The sequence below is a fragment of the Chelonoidis abingdonii genome, chromosome 1, assembly GCF_003597395.2.
Source record: "Chelonoidis abingdonii isolate Lonesome George chromosome 1, CheloAbing_2.0, whole genome shotgun sequence".
Taxonomy (NCBI): Eukaryota; Metazoa; Chordata; order Testudines; family Testudinidae; genus Chelonoidis; species Chelonoidis abingdonii.
Genome location: NC_133769.1, coordinates 94,207,591 through 94,225,028, shown reverse-complemented (window position 1 = coordinate 94,225,028; position 17,438 = coordinate 94,207,591). Strand labels below are relative to the sequence as shown.

General features: G+C 47.8%; 1 protein-coding gene across 3 annotated transcripts in view; it reads left to right on the top strand.

Annotated features, from left to right (window-relative positions):
- Window positions 1-3,969: 3,969 nt before the first annotated feature.
- The window catches only part of GRIN2B (glutamate ionotropic receptor NMDA type subunit 2B), a 289,406-nt gene continuing 275,937 nt past the window's right edge, over window positions 3,970-17,438 (top strand). For 2 of the 3 annotated variants that reach the window (XM_075067634.1, XM_075067639.1), the window contains exons 1-2: window positions 3,970-4,118; window positions 4,917-5,315. The gene's annotated coding sequence lies outside the window, so the exon portion shown is untranslated. Of the gene's footprint in view, window positions 4,119-4,504; window positions 4,553-4,916; window positions 5,316-17,438 lie in introns of those variants that run through there. The other variant, XM_075067638.1, reaches the window with a different exon arrangement.

The window sequence follows — 17,438 nt, the reverse complement described above, 5'->3', positions numbered from 1 at the left end:
CAAACACTGCTAGTGATTCTTGGTGCTTCAATTTGTGGGTGCCCAACTTGAATCACCTTAGAGGGCCTGATTTTTCAGGAAGTGCTGAGTACCTTCCCTCTAAAAACCAGGCCTGTTTAAGATGTCTCAAACCAGCCACCCAAAATCACTAATTGTTTTGGATAGCTTTGGATTTAGTTAAGTAACAGAGACTTTTTTTGAAAAGGGGGGCGGGAGGATGATATTACAAATTACAACAAAATGGAATTTCCAAATTTCTTCTGCTGGGCTAATTAATCCTACACATAGAATCCTTAAGAGTGACCATTGCCAGAGGAAGGTGTAAAACTCCCATACTGCATCTAGTCATGCAGTATTAAACTATGGGGAAAACACCAATGACCTGAGCTAGTGAGCTACTTACCCCTTGAATCATGAGGACTGATAAATAACGTTATCCTGCCTAGTATCATTGCTGATGTTCTTCTGATCCATATAACCATTTCTGGAACATTTACAAAACTATTTTCCTTAACCAACCATTCTTTGTCCCTGTTACATGGACTAATGTGTTGCATAAAAAGCATTTCATTGTATCCTTTGCCTTTCAGTTTCACTGCATGCCTTCTCTTCCTGTATTTTGAAAAAGAATAAAGAACAGCCAACTGCTCTTATTCTTTTATTTCACTATCGCCTCCTATTTTCCTTTCCATACTGTATTATCCCAGGACCAAATCCTATCTGCGTGTCTCATGCCACTAATCCCAGTGAATTGGATGGACTATTTGCATGAATAAAATGAGCAGGATTTGTACCCTAATCTATCTAATAACCTCTTTCTTTTCTCCAATAATTTTCATTGACTTGCTCTGGATCTCCTCTGAGGTGCCTTCAGACACCGACCAAGCCTAAAATAACCTCCTTTTGCTGGAATTAGACTTAAAAGTTCCTGGCATGATATCTATCTTTTCTTTGTATGCACAGAAATGCTAAGAAACCAACACCCACTCCCTATCACCAACTTTCACACATGATTTTGTTTTTAAAGCTCCTGAGGGTCAAACTTGAATGCCTAGTGGACCATCATGTGCAGAGATATTAGATAAAGGTTCATTGACAACTATTGATCCAAACTGGATCATGGTATATGCATAAGAGGTCTAAACAAGTGCCTGATGAATCTGCTTATGGTTGAGAAGCCCAATTAAAGAGTAATGCACCTTGTTACAAATTTCACAGATCCATGTGTTGTCTGAGTTAGAATCCAAGATTACAGCATGCTGCTTTTCTTCTTTCTCTGGCAATGGTCACTTTGCTTCCATCATCTGGATCAAAGGCATTTCATGCTGAGTTGCACCCAGTGCCACATATTCCCTCCAAATTGAATGGGATTCTGCACACTCCTCCCAGCTTTCTATGTTGATGTTGAATTACTTCATGTCATTTTTGCACATTGTGATAGTGTTGTAAAGGGCGAACCTGCTTTCTAGTGCCATCCTGAATCTCGCTATATAAAATACTTTTTAGGGAGACAGTTTCCTCTCATTCTCTGACATGACCGAGCCATTGCAATCTCCTCTTCTTGACAGAGGTTTCTAAAAGTGTGTCAGTGTGCTCCAGCTTCAGCACAGAATTTTATGCAGGTATCTTCTGTGGAAGCTGTTTAGTCTCCTAATGCGCCTAGCATATGTAGTCCATGTTATTGAACCATAATGAAGGGATGACAGCTCACTAGTCTTGTAGATGTGCATCTTCACCTACACTCCACTACATGTACACATTAGTGGTAATTGGACACACAAGGCATGCAGGTACTAAAAAAAACTCAGGCCCCAAATGGCTCTGCAGCATGTGCCTGCTGCTATTGTGATGCGTGCATTAGAAAATGCCACCCACCCACACCTACACAAACAATTAGACAAAAATCACAGCTCTAAAGCACTATTGAAGATTCTGGAGATTTTTGCAGGTGGTTCAGATACAATGTTTCATAGATCCTTTTATCACCGAGAAACAGCAGGAGCATTGTAGTGTGTACACCTGCACTGTTTTGTGACAAAAGCTGCCTGTTGTGGAGTGGAGACAAGGCCTTGGGCTCTTTCACAGGGGTGTTATTTCCATTCAGAGAGGATCCTTGTGGGAAGTGAGTGCCACTGCAAATGGCACAGGTGAAATCCAACTCCCTCTGTCACACTGGCTCTGTGCTCCTGTGCAGGGCTAATGGGGCCTGGTGGCTGGGTCCCACTCTCGCCCCAACTCAGCAGGGAATGTGCTTGCCCAGGGCCAGGAGTTTGGCTTGTTAAGAATCGCTCCTGTGGACAACACCCACTTTACTGCTCCAGGGCAATAGCCCTGGGAAAGAGCATGGGGACTGAGGCACTGGCCCTGTGAGCCCCCAGAGAAGCACCCAAGACGATAGTTAAAAGTGTCTTGTTCCAGCAGGGCCTCACTGAATCCCCACCTGTTCCTTAGTCAAAGGCATTGACACAGCCCAGCCTCTGGCCCAGGGGCTCTCTGGTGGGGTGGTTCCAGGTGCTTCAAGCACCGCAAGATCCAATTGTCCCAAAAACATCAGGCAGTCAAGTTTCAAACAGGTGCCAGGGTGGGCTTCCTGTTCCCCCCGCAGGTGGGGGTATGGGTTAGAAGCAGGCCCAGGCTTTCGGAGGGGCAAGGAGGTGCCACATAGGATCCAGCCTACCTTGCCTCCCCGCCGCTCTCCTTCACCCTGGGCTGGGGAGCTGTGCGCCTAGACCTGCTGTATAGGGCTGTCCCTCGCCCCAGGGAGGCCCCCAGGCCCCGACATCGGGACTGTCCCTCCCTCCGCGATCCGGACAGCTAGACCCAAGAGTCTCAGCTAAAAAGCTGCCCGAGGGGGAGGTTAAATACCCGACTGTTTAAAGTTAATCAGCTGGGTAGCTCCCCAAGCTGTGGGCTGCCCCGGGAAATGGGCGCGTGCTCACAGGGCGCCCCGGGGGGTGGGGGTGGAGACGATGCAAAACGGCTGCCAAGTGAAATTGTGTTTTCCTTTCTGTTCGGGTTGATTTCACGTTACTCAGCTTCCAGGGGGATTTGAAAACGGCAATTAAACCACCGGGCTTAATTATGGAGTATCCAATTGGATTATTAATGTTATCTCTCCTCTGACCCCTTTCGTTTAGTTCAGATCCAATTTCCTTTTATGTTGTCTTGCTATACGAAGAATGATAGTCCCCTCCTTGCGCAGAGCTCAGGCTCGGTGCCTGCCAGCCGTCAGCAAGTCTTTCTAGTCAAACGTGAATCTCCTTAACTGTGCTCACAGCCAGGGTCCCTGAGATCTGCAACTCCCCAGAAATGTACTAGAGATTAAGGGTTGCGGTAAGGGAAGGGTCAAAAAAATGCTCCCCCTTTGATCACCTTCCTTCTCCGGGTTCCTTCTTCTTGCCAAGAACCGGGGCTAGTTGCTGTTTTATCCTTTCACCAGAAGGAGGCACCATGGGTCCGCGATAAGCCTGCATGTCTCCCCTCCGGTTACATGACGCTGGAAGCTGCCTCAGCCAGTGTCTCTGCATTAGGGGGGAAAGATCCAGAGAGACAGCGGGAAAAGAATTTTGTTTTTCCTTCTTAAAATCCAGAGCCCTTTCTGTATGTGTGTGAGATTCAAACCCTTTTCCAGAGCTGGACAACCTGCATCTTCCCACCTGCACTACTGGATGATTAATACCCATTTTCCTTGCGCTCCCTCCTCCTTCTCCTCCCCTGTTTTCCGTACTGTTGACTTGTAAAGCTTCCTCTTCCCCCATCCCCCGAATAACCACCAATTGGGATCTGGGTTCTTTGCTTTTTCCTTCTTTCTCTCTCTCTCTCTCTTTCGCTTGCTCGCTTTTGCCGGGTGTTTTTTGATTCACCTTCCTTTGCTTTCTCCCGCACCCACGTCCCCAGGAAATCTCTGGGATTTTATATTGCAGAAGATTTTTTTTTAATTTGCTCTGAACAATCTCCCCTCCTCCCCCGCCTCCCACCTTGCCTGTGTCAAAGAAGATCCTGAGTGAACCTGAAGAAGTTCAAAATGCCTGAGATGGATTGTTAATACTGCTTTGCAGGAAAACAGGGGGAAAATAGCCACCCCAGGGAATTCAAAATTGTTGAAACAGGATTTGCTGGTAGGTACATGTGTCTATACTTTATCCTCGCTTTGAGGTTTAATTGTTTTTGCGCGGGAGGAGTGATGGGAGGGGAAATAATACCCATAAGTTCATTAAAGAAACGTCGGTATAACTATAGCTCCTCTGCCTTTATAAATATATTAAAGAGTTAAACAACTCCCAAAGAGCAAATGGATGTGTTCAGAGAGTGACTGTATGGCCGAGCGTTGCAATTACTCTGTACGAGACACGTTGCAGGTGTAACCAACAGTCCTGTGATGCACATCAGCACACCAGCTTCCCTGTGTGCGCGCGTGTCCCCCCACCTCTCCAGAAATGCAAAATGTACACTCAGTGCACAATCAAGCCCTTGTTCAATCCCAGAGCGAGGTGGGAAGAGATGGGGTGGGAAGAGACGGACGGACGTGTCAGCAGCAATGCAGATGGGGATGGTAACTGCATTTGCTAAGTGTTTGTTCCAAGCGGTGTGTTGTATTTTGTACGTCTCTATGCTGGTTGGGTGGGGGGGGGGGCAGAGTGGTGGGGGAGTAGAGGTCTCTCTTTCTCTCCACGATTCACATCTCGCTCGTTTTCCGATCTCGTATCCATGGCTATCCCAGGAATGGTACAACCAGACCGTATCTGAATTATTTATAGACTCGTGCCGGCTGTTTTCGATTCCTCCTGGCTGCATGCACTAGTGGGGAATGCGTTTTTCTTCCTGTGCTTCTAGATAAATCCATGTCTTTATTGGGGAGTATTTGTCGTCTCCCTCAAACCCCACTAATACAAATATCGATCCTTTCCCCCCTTCAGGTGGGGAACGCAGTGGGAATAATCATGCTTCACAGAAGAACAGCACCGATCTCCAGTTGCTCTAAACACAACCTCATCCGCTAGGGCTCCAGGAAAAAAAATAATTACAGGAATCATACTTGTGAAAAAGCAATGATTGCTTTGGACGTTGCGCTTTACCATCCTCCCTGCATTCTCTGAAGTGAATCTCTTCTCTTTCAATTTTCACAGCTTCAAGACCCAAGAGTGACACACACATTTTTATAGCCAAATCGGATTTTTTTTATCATTTCCCTCATTTGCTCCCCCGACCCCTATTCTTCTCATGTGGATATGCAAGCAAAAAGAGAAGTCTGGATAGTCCCAACATGCTCGTTCCTTTAATCTGCCCGTCTAGAGGTTCTGCTTCTACAAACCAAGGTAGGGAAATTCCTCTTTTTGTTTTTCTTTCCAGGTTGACAGTTCATTGTTGCTCGCTCATTTGTAAAGGGAAACCACAGGCGATATAACCGAGAATCCAGTGATGATGATTTAGGAGTAGATCTAGCTAAAAGGAGGGAATAGTCCTCAGACATGTTGATTCCTCTCCTCCTTGTCTCATCAGATAGGATGGGCAGAGAGGGGAATAGGAATGTTTGAGTTACTATTTCAGTGAATGGAGGGGAAAGTTCTCTGGGTTTTGGGGGTTGTAGGAGAAGGGGAATTAAGACAATTAAAATCCAACCCAGGGCAAATCGACTCCCTCTCTCCTCACTGCCCCCTCGCCTCCCTCATTCATTCTGTGCTTCGATTCCCTCCTCGCCGTTTATTATTAAGAAGAATAAATACAAACCTGCTTGTTGCCTAAAAGGATGGTGCATAATCTAGAGCCAGGGCCTGGGCATCATTGGAGGCCTAATGCAGTGAAAAGGATCTAAATGGGGACCGAGGCTGGCGAGGGGTGGCCAGTCCCAGGAACAGTGGCTGAAACGAGCCAGGCTGCTGTGTGTGCTTGCGTGCAGGTGAAGGGCTATTTTAAGTCCAAGCCCGTCAAGAGACTTAAAATAAACCCACTAGGCGCTTTACTCAGACAAGTCCATGGTTTTAATTTATTCTCTCTCTCACCCCCCCACCCCCGCAGGTGCTGGTGTGGCGGTTGTGTTCAGCAGTGATCCTTCCCTGCCTTCCCCTGTCTTACCCCCGCCCCCACAGCCATACCGTCTCTTTCTCTGTCTCCGCTCATGCACGCCCTCCTCCGCAAACTGCTACTTACACTGATGCAAAATGGCTATCTTGCAGTTTGACTGTGCCTAGGCGAAAGATACCGGTACATGCACGACAGTAATTTGCCATGTGAGTCTTTCTGTAAGATGGTGGCAAGACAAAGGGATACGTGCTCTTGGGGGGCGTGTTCATTTATATGTGTCTCGTGTTTGCTCTATACGGAAAACTATCAAGTGCTGATTTTTTTAAACCAACATCTATTCTCTAACCTGCTGTGTCGTTAGGATTCGTGCACACACACACACCCGCGCATGCAAGAAATTGCTGTCACTCTACCAGTCTCTTTTTGGCCAATGGCTAATGTCAGATAGGACTGAAATCCAGGATAACCTCTGGAGCTTATAAAATGCTATTCATGGAGCGTGATAAGAAAACGGTCCCTTGCTCCCTGCGACTCTAGAACCGAAGGGATCTCCAAAGGCCGGGAGACAATGCAGAACAGTAGGAAGGAGACTTGCAGGAAATCAGTGTGCAGAGAAGCTAGGCTAATGTGGGATTTATTCCTACCACACCCCCTTAGCTTCCCCGTACGGCGCGTCTGCTGCCGATGATCCGGGACAATACAAGGGACAGAAGTGGGATGGCGAGTGTCTTGGGTGGAAACCCCAGCAGAAGTGGCAGAAAGTCCCCTAGTCTGAGTCATTTAAAATCGGATAAAGCCCTGGGGTGCGGAGGGGAAGGATTCTGTAGGGGTGAGAGGAGGCGCGCGCTCCAGGATCCTTTCCCCTTCTGAGTCTCTCTCCTAATATTTCTAACGGGTCTTTCCCTCGCGACTGTGGCTGACGCTTGTGTTGCTCAAACCAAATGGACCCCGTCCTGGCAAGGGGCAGCTGAGCGGCAGGGCCCCACCAGTGTAGCCAAGTTCTCCCAGGCTCTATAAATAGCATCCGCGCCTAGCTCTGACTTGCTGCCAGCTGACTCCGGCCGCCTCCCTCCGCAGGCTGGAGCCGAAAGTTTACGAGCGCGCTGGGAACGACATTCTTGTTCCTTCGCTTCCCCCCGCGGAGCTGGGGCTCGGGTCCTTAGCCTGCACTACTATTCACCATCATTGTGCTTTATTCCATTTAATGTTTGTGAAAAGCCAACTGTAGTGCTCTGCCCGCTCCGCAGGGCGCCGGCGGGAGGTCCCACCCCTGCCCCGGGGGCCCATGCTACGCGCCCCGCCCGGATACCTACACAGCCGCTGGGTGTGCGCCCGCAGCTGTTCCGCGGCGCTGGAAGGCGGGCGGCCCCCAGGTGCTGCACCTGGCCTGCGGGCAGACGCAGCAGTGGGGTGGGTGGGGGCGTGGGTGTGCAGAGGCACAGGCTGCACCGCTCACACAGCTCGGCGGGGCCCCGCTTCTCACGGTTCATTACAGCTCGTGGTCCCAGGGCCTCCGCCTTGCTCCACTGTGGCTGTGCAGGCTTCTCTCGGCAGGGTCTCTGCAGCTAATGCTCGGTCCTGGCTGCGGATCTCCCCGGCTGGGGGCGATAGTTCGGTATTCGCCAGCACCGCGTACCAAGATTGGCCAGCCCCCGAGGCACCCCCCGCCCCCTCTGGCTGTCGCTAGCGCCCGCAGAACCCCCAGGAGGAGGCAGAGCTTGGAAAGGAGACTGCTTGGGGCAGCTGGGGCCCGGCGAAGCTGTAGGGAGCGGGCTGGCTCGGAGCAGGGGCACCCCCCCCACACCGGAGACCACCGCAGGGGGACTCGGGGGGCACTTCTCTGGTGTGCGCTCCCGGAGCCGGCCGCAGAAAGCGCAGGTGGCTGGAGCCACGGGCAGCGGCAGCTCCCACGCCCAGGGAGAGCGCTAGGGATTCGCTCTGGCGGCCCCGGGGGCCAGGGGGCTCACGGCGGGCGGTGATCGGGGACTCGGCGCTGCTGCAGCACAAGGCCTGGGACACACAATCCCACGCCCACGTGGACGCGCAACCGGGGGATTAGCTCAGCTGTGTGGCTGGCAGGGAGCAGACTTCAGACCCGTTCTCTCCCCTTCCCCCCACGCCTCGGCTTGCTCACACCCCTGGGCGAGCGAGTGCAGAGGCTGTTTCATTAGCGGAGACACTCGGGGTTTCCTTGCTCTCCAGAAGGAGCGAACGGCTCGGGGCACAGGACGCGCGCAGTGGAAGGAGGGCCGCGCCTAGGAGTGTTCAGAGCCCACGTGCTGCTGGGGGGTGGGAGCATGGGGCTGGCTCCCGTCCCGGTGCGTGGGTAGGGGCGGGGAATCACCGCACCACACACCTGACGCTTCTGGCACCCGCGGCCTGGGCTCTGCTGCTGGAGACAGAGGCGAAGCTCTGCCAGTTCTCAGCCCAGGAGCCTCTCCCGCTCCCTGCACGTTATTCCGGGGCCACCACTCCCGCCTTGGTTCTCCGCCTCAGTTCGCTTTCCCACGCCCAGCCCTCCCGCGTTCCTCGCCGACCTGCCATCGCTCCCCTCCTGCGCTCCGTGCTCCCTTCTTTCCTCGCTCGCCCTCCCGCTCAGTTTCCTTCTCCCTTTGTGTCTGCTGCGCTTTCTCCTCTCTTTACATGCCTCTTCCTCCCACTCCCTCTAGCTCCTGGCATTTCATGCTCCCACTCTCTGTTTCTATCCTTTGCTATTCCTCCGCTCCCTCCTTCTCTCTTCTAGTCTCCCTGTCTCCTCTTCCCTCCATTCCCTCTTTTGTTCCTTCCTCAGTCTCGGTCTCCTCCATCCCTTCTATCTCTGCGCTCTCCCTCTGGGGACTGATTTGAATCTCAAGCGCACTCACTGACTGGGCTGGTCCCTCTCCCACAGGGCAGAATCAAGCCGGCCGGCACACAGAAGGGCGGGCCCCTGCTCGGGGTGCTCTGAAATTGACCAACCCCGGTCCTTGCCTGTTGTGCCTGCTGTGAAATAAGGGAGAGATCAGATACAGACCCGTCCTACGCCCCTGGGTTGCAGCTAACATTTGTTTATAGCCGATTTAAGGAGGGAGCCGGCCGATGTGAGCGCAGGAAGAGAGCTGGCCACTGGCTCAGGCCAGCCAGCCCTCGCTCTGGGAATGAAAGGAGAGGAGCTGGGGCTGGTGCGCGGTTGGAGCAGTGGCGGCCCAGTCCGATCCTTCTCACTGGCTGGAGAAAGAACAGCACAATTGTAGGCAGAGAGGGGCTCGCTTGGCGGATACACACACCCCTCCCCAATTTCTTGGGGATCGAACCTTCACCCGGTCAAGAGTCTGGGAAAAACATGCCTGGGAGCAGCTGAGGATCCAGGGTTGGGGGTGGGGGGGGTGTTAAATGGTCACCAAATCTGTATGGGAAGGTGGGACCTCGCTCTCTCTCTGTTCCTTGTGATTATATCCCGTCTCTGCCCTCCTATCCTCTCTCCCTATAACATATGTTTTCGCTGCATTCAGGGACGGGTGAGTTTCTCCGTGTTTGGGAGAAGCAAAAGGAAAGATTATGCAGGGGCTTCATAACCAGAGGTAGAATTTATGGCTCGGGAAAATACGAATTTACTTTGGAACAGCTTCAACTTCCAAACCATCTTTCCCTCAGCGAACAGCAACACAGAGAGAAGGTGCAAAGCACAGTCCTAAAAGGGTAAAAATTTGAACGATCAAATGTGTTAATTCTGTCCTCGGTGACCGCAACATCTCCTGCCCCATCCACACACACGAGCCTGCTTTGTGGGTCCCATTCTGATTGCATACCAGCGGTAGAACAGGAGGTGCACCACTGAGGTAAATAGAATTACACGCATGTCAAGCCCCTGTGTGTGCACCTGCATATAGAAGCACAATAGACACTGTGCTACCCATAGATACATCTGTGATAAGCTGGTTATACAATAAGTTGGATAAAAGAAAGGTCCTAAGTGGCTGGTGAAGGACTCTGATCAGTGCAATTATCTCAGAACACCTGCACTGATTGGAACTTTTGCTACATCACCGTCTTTCACATATCCATACATCCATGAAAGAACATTAAGACAGCAGGAGAGAAAAATATTCACCAAGATCTCTCTTTTCTCCGACAGCCTTTTTAATCATTTATTGTTCGGTTCGTTTTATCCTAATGTTGGAATGTTAACAACCCTTAAAAATCTTGTCTGTGGGGGAAAAGGTGGTTTTATTTATTTATGCATTTTAAATACCAGTTTAACCAAACCTGTTTCTCTTATGTTTTGTTGCAAAAGAGGCCAGCTGACTCTGGAGTCCAGTAGTTCGTATTCTGTGCTGCCCTATGGAATTGTGTTTTGGTTCCCAGTTCTGCACTCTCAGTGCTTGGGTTGATACCAGAGCTCAGAGATGAGAAATCTAAGGTTTAGTGTCTCTGCAGTGCCATGTCGGAGGCCTGGGTTTGACTCCCAGTTCTGTTCTCTCACCCCTCCCCTCAAGCTGGCACAGGCTGTGAGCTTGTTGCACAGCCTACACAGAGCTCTAGGGGTTAGTGTCTCTGCAATGGGTTTGATTCCATCTTCTGGTCTTTCACTTCTGAGACCTGAAGAGTTTAGGATTAAGAAGAAGCTGGGGCTGATCCCCTTGGTGGTTAATGGTCTACACTACCCTGAGAGAAATGTGGGATGCATTGTGAGTCTGCTGCACCAAGTCCCTTCATCTAAACCTCTTGGCAGCTGGAATGTATGGCATGTGGTGGTCAGCAGGGACACAGCCTCAGCAGCAGGAGGAAATGGGGGGCGGGGGGAGGAAGTTGTATGTCCTAACAGATACATGATGAAATAGACTGGTTAATCAGAGAGACAGACTGGATGATTTAATAGATACACATGGAAAAGATTTATGTATCTATCTGATCTACTATATGGTTCCTGTAGCATTGGAGCACCCTATGATGAGGTTCCAGAATTGCCTGAATCTTCTGTGCCTCCCATCTGGTGGAAATGTTTACACTTAAAAGAAAAGCAGTGAGTGACTGGGAGAAATATGACTGATAAATCTTCCATTACAGTGATCCCTCCTTCACCCACCCATGCACAAGAATCCTCTCACCCACAAAGAATCAGCTGATTAATTTAGTTGCTTCAATGCAGCAAAACATACCTGCAAGTGACCTGGGGACCTCAGGGACAAGGAGGAAATGGCCATTTGAAAATTGCAGTTCTGGAGTTTGTGGAAGCCGGGGCCAGGAGTGATAAGGTTAAAATCAAAGCATGATGTCCTCTTACCAATTGCCTAATGCCCTCTAGCTTGAGCCCATTATTTGCTAAACATTACAAGTATTTCATAGCAGAAGTTAAAGGGACGCCCATTACTGGTCATGAGTGAGACTCCAATCCCTCTTCCACCTACCTTTATTTCTCTTATATCTGTTTGCAGTTATTAGGCCAGATCCTCAACTGTAGCCAATTGGTGTAGTGCTACTGAAATGAATGGAACTATGCTGATTTACACCAGCAGAGGGTTTGGCTCAATAAGATTAAATATTAAAGCTTAATTTTTGTTTTCTGAAAAAACACAATCTAGGCCAGCACAGCAGCCCCACCACTCACAACCTCCTGATAATAACAAACAGCTGTTGCTGTAGCCCAGCACTCATGATGAACAACCATGCAAAAATAAATCAGTGCATGTAAACCCTGAGCCAGTAAACAACCCTACAATATCAAAGGAATGTGTGCAGCTCTGTGCTTATGAGCAAAGCCACAATAAATAGTGTGCACACCCTGTCAGAGGCAGGAAGAGGGCTCAATGGATGCAAGCTAATTTTCATGCTATTGAGGTTTCTGTGTGGAGAAGGAAAGGTGTGTGACTTGGTAGTAGACACAGTACACTGTAAGTAAGCAAACCAAAACCATAGCTAATTTGTCTCTTTGGGCTAAAATTGCTTTTCATGTAGCTTTTTGGTAGTCGGTCAGACAAGAGTGCCTTAGGCACTAGTCCTGGGCAGATGGTTTTTGTTTTAAACATACACTGAATGAATTTAGTGCTGCTAAAAGGTGTCAGCTAATTTAATCTTTATAAGCTAGGGGGCTCCCTGAAAGAGATTTCCTCCCACAAAACCAACAATGGCCTCCCTTGTACAAAAAAAACAAATATCAATTAATCAGCTGGGAGCAAATGATGAGAAAATAGGAACAGGAGTGTGGTGACAGGTTCAGCATGAGGGATGCAAAGGGAGACACCAAACTGAGACACCTGCACAGCACCCCTCCCCCGATTCTAAGAAAGTGTCAAGGGAGTCAGTGAATGTCTCTGGTTGAATTCTGGGAAGGGATGGTCTAAATTGCCTGGGCCAAATAAAGGAGAGGCCATAGAGCTCAGAAATCCAGTGAATATAGGGGATAACAAATGAAAAAACAGGAATGGAATGAGGGTCAAAGGTATAAAATGAGTGAACTGAATAGGAACAGCACACAGAGAACCATGGACAAGGCTCACTACTCCATGGAAATGTCAAAGGAGTCAGTTAAGTGTTTTAGACTGACAGCCTTGAGAACTGAAGATCTGTTTCCTTTATCCCCAGCACAGGTACAGCTTCCTTAACATTGTTGTGTACTGCTGTGCCTCACCGTTTACATGGAGGAAAAGAGAATCAAGTCTTCATGGTGTGTTCAGTCTATGCCAATTGGAATATGACTGTTTGCCTGTCAGGAACTGGAGGGAGACTACCAGCTCACTTGACACAAGGTACATTTTTCAAAGGTGCCTCAATGATTTAGGACCCTTCTTCCTATTTTCAAAAGTGGCGTAGGTACTTAAGAACTTCAGTCTTGTTGACTTTTGATGAGACTTAGGCTCCTAAGTGCCTAAGTAATTTTTGAAATTAGGACTCAGACTCCTAAATCACTGAGGCGCTTTTGAAAATTTTATCTATAGCCACTAAACAACCATTAGATGGAAACCATTTGCAGTCATTACTGACCTAGGCTGGATTTGAACCAGCAATCAAGAGGTAAATGACTGGATAGCTTAGTGTTAGTATTCTGACACAGCCAACCTGCAAGCAAGGTAGCTTTATACTGGATACTGGTTTGTGTAAAACAGAAAAGTAATTATTCTCTTTATAGCCTTGGTTAAGTCTCTTCTAAAGCATGATGTTCAAGTTTGGGCACTATATATTTAAAAGATAGAGAAAGATTGGAGAGAGTTTGGAGGACTGAGCAATGAAAATGATCAAAGTTCTTAGAAAACAATACCTACTATTGTCAATATTAAATAATGGTTGAGAGAAAAGACAACTGTGGGTGGAGGCATAACTGTCTGCAGATGTGTACAGGACTGTTATAGAAAGAAGACAGGGGCAAATTATCCTCATTAGTCACCAAGGACAGATCAGGAAGTAAATGGGTTGAAAAAGCAGCAGCAAAATTTTTGATTAAACATCAAATTAAAAGTTTACTGCAAGAGCAGTTTGGGTGACAAAAGATGCTGATAGAGGTGGTGGAATTACTGTATTAGAGATATTAAAATCTAAAACCTAGATGCTCAACTATCAAGATTATATCTACTCTTTCTTCAGTGAGCCATTCACCTTGGTTTCAAGGTGCCAAATAAAGCCACTTTAGGAAGGAAATAACAAGATCAGTCTTGTCAATACACTGAGGACTATATGTCTAATTTGTGAGGTCTTTTCCCACCATAATGAGTCTAGAGCTCTGACACTGAGCATACATGTTATGTATTTAGAAGCGAACACGGTGTTGCTGAATGCCACTATAGTTTGAATTCCCCTCAGAAGGTGTCAGGGGCTTCTCAAAGGTCTTTATATTTTCAAACCTCTGGGATTTTGTGATATAATTATCTACTATGGTGAACTGCTAAGTTCACCATTAGTAAAATGTTTACACGAGAATCTCAGTTTTCATAAGCCTGTCCCACATTGTTAGCATTGGCAGGGGCAGTTAAATAATCATGAGTGTATTTTGGGCCTCACTACATCATGACCATTGTCCCTTGTCTTCAGTGTGTTTCTATCTGTCTCCTTTTATCTTAAGGTTTTGAACTGGCTCCCATCATCATCCTATCTGAACAACCAGAATTGATGTGCAAGGTGATGTGACATTAGTGTATGTAGTCACACACTAACTCAATGTCACAGTATGAAAACACAGGTTTTGCCATGTCATGGTATGGTTGTTTTGTCAGGCTAGACAAGGAAAAAAGTTAGATGGAGGATTTAAACTAAAATATTTCCCTTTACTTCCCTTTGTCCCTCCCACCAGCACTATTATAATTAAAATAAGATTTGAGGGGACAGGCAACACAGCAGTTTCTAAGTTGTCTTCCTGCCACCCTTCATAGTAGCTTCAATCTCTGGTCCGATTAATCTGGAGGAACTGTGTTCTCATCATATCTGACAAACCATGTAGGTTTGGGCTTGGTCAGATGGGAGGCATCCAAGGAAAACTTGCATCAAGTGGGGTTTATGGTTCAGTAGAGGCACTCTTGCGTCAGTACTGATCACAGTGCCCCAGCATGGTCATGGAGGGTGCAAAACACCAGGGAGCGAACCAGGGATCTCCAGAGCTAAAACCATGAACTGCTACAGCTTGAGTTCAAGAGCCAAGCTGCTAGTAGTGACAATCTGTATTCTCCGTGGACTGGTCCAGAGGGGGGACCTGTTACACACATGCAGCAGAGGGTTACACCATCATTTAGGTGATAGATATAAAATGGAGTCCAGAACTCTGGCATTTTTCACAAGAATATGGGGCTTTAGTACTGGTGTTCTGATCTAATTCCATCTTGGAAATGTTATGAGTTCCTAAAATTCACTCTGTAATTTCATGTGAATATGGTATTTTCCTTTCACCTTCTGCCCTAAGCTGCTATGTAATGTTGCTGTTCATTGGTAAAGAGCTGTCTTATTCATTCTAGTGTACATGCATTTCAACAGTGGTTGAAGTGCTTCTTATGTGCATGGTGGTCTGTAAAGAGGTTTGGGATCCTTTAAGATTAAAGAAATTATAGACTTGTAAAATCACTGTTTCAAAGCATGGATAGCTCAAAAAGGGAGCCTGGGTTACTGGGAATCAGGTGAAAAGGGTATGATTTGGTGTCCTGAACTTGCAGTGAATATACCAGTGCAAATGGCATGTCCCTCATCCCATTCTTTGGCCTAATACATGGAGGATTTGCTTTCTGGCAACTGGCTTTACAGCTCTGATATTACCTGAGGACAGGAGTAGTTCCATAGGTAGGCAAGGGCTGTATTTTTTTCCTCTTAATGGTTCAACTCTAGCTGTAAACACTTGTAAGTATGGAATTATTTGATAAAAGGCTTTTTTAATGTCAATTTGTCCAAACCAAAACTTTTTTGGGAAAATGTTTCAGTTTGGAAGCTTTCTGGCTGAAACCAGAAAGACACCTCCTAGAATAGCCCTGTAGTTAGTGCACTTGTAACCCACACACCTTCTGTGTGTGGTGTGCTGTCCCATCTAGTGGCACCGAGACCACTTAGGGTACGTCTACACTACCTGTCGGATCGGTGGGTAATGATTGATTTATCGTGTCTAGTGTATAATATCGTGTCTAATTTCCCCCCTTTTCCGCCCCCAGTGTAGACCAGGCCTTAGAGAGAATTAAATGAGTCTGCTCTACAGCCTCAACTAACAACCAGCTGGCTTTTAGCTCATGCTATAGAGGCTCATGCACTAAGCTCCAGAGATCTCAGGTTCCATCCTGCCTGCTGAGGACTGGATAGTCAATGTTTTATGCAAAGTGAAACAGCTTCAACAGGAGAGCTTAAGAGAGTGACTCTATGGCCTGATGGGGAGACTATGTTGTTTGGGATGTGGGAGATGTTAATCACCTGGCAATTCTGGGTATCTCTTTCATTTTTTTCACAAAAGAATTAGGTTTCATTTTTGTTCTGATGCTAAATGAAAACAAAGGTCAAAACCTTGACATTTTTCACAAACTGGAATTCTTGTTTTCTGGCCTAGCCATTGACTTGATTAGGCTGCATTAAGGGATTGGAAGAAAGCGAGAGGAATCTATTATAGCATGGATTCTCAACCTGTTGGTCTTCAACAAGCTCTGCAGGGACATGGCCATCCTCCCTTTAATGGCTAGATGGAAGGGGTGTCCCAAAACCTTTTTTGTGGTTGTTGTAAAAGGGAATCATGGTATCAAAAAGGCTGAGGGAAACTCCCATACACAATAGCTAGGGCCCTACCAGATTCATGGTCCATTTTGATAAATTTCACAGTCACAGGATTTTAAAAATTGTAAATTTCATGTATTTAAATCTGAAATGTCAGTGTTGTAATTGTAGGGATCCTGACCCAAAAAGGAGTTGTATGCGGGGGGAGTCACAAGTTTATTGTGGGGGGGGGTTGAAATACTGCTACCCTTACTTTGTGCACTGCTGGCGGCAACACTGCTTTTGGAGCTGGGCAGCTGGAAAGTGGTGGCTGCTGGCTGGGAGCCTAGCTCTGAAGGCAGAGCCACCACCAGCAGTAGCGCAGAAGTAAGGATGGCATGGTATGGTATTGCCACCTTTGCTTCTGTTCTGCTGTCTGCAGAGCTGGGCCCTCAGTCAGTGGCCTCCCCTCTCTGGCCACCCAACTCTGAAGACAGCAGCGGAGAAATAAAGGTGGCATGGTATGGTATTGGCACCCTGACTTCTGTGCTGCTGCTGGCAGGCCGCTGCCTTCAGAGCTGGGCAGCCGGCCAACAGCTGCTGCTTTGTGATTGCCCAGCTCTGAAAGCAGTGCAGAAGTAAAGGTGGCAATACCGTGACTCTCCTAAAATAACCTTGTGACCCCCCCCACCCCAGAACTCCCTTTTAGGTCAGGACCCCCAATTTGAGAAACGCTGGTCTCTCCCATGAAAGCTGCACAGTATAGGGTAAAAGCACACAAAAGACCAGATTTCATGGGGGTCACCAGATTTCATGGTCTGTGACGCATTTTTCATGGCTGTGAATTTGGTAGGGCCCTAACAATAGCTAATCCCAGCAGGGAAGAAGGTTTTATAGGTGTAGGGTGACCAGATGTCCCGATAAAATCAGGACTGTCCTGATTTGTAGACGTTTGTCCTGTGTTCCAATCGATGTTTGGTCGGGATGCAATTTGTCCCAATGTTTTGCACTCCTGTTTTTTTTGTTTATGTTTTATTCTGCTGGCTGGACTCTGCTTCCACGCGTCCCCCTCCCCTGCCGGTGGGACTCCGGGATTCCATTTTTTTTTTTTTTTTTTGCTGTGCCGGTGAGACTCCCCCGCCCCAAATTTGTCCCAATATTTTCTTCATCCCATCTGGTCACCCTATATAGGTGCACTGGATATTTGGAGCTCACAACCACATCACCTCTGTCTCCAGAAGGAGGCACTATATTGAATAGCGTGGGAGAACCGGGCAATACAGGAACCCACAGCT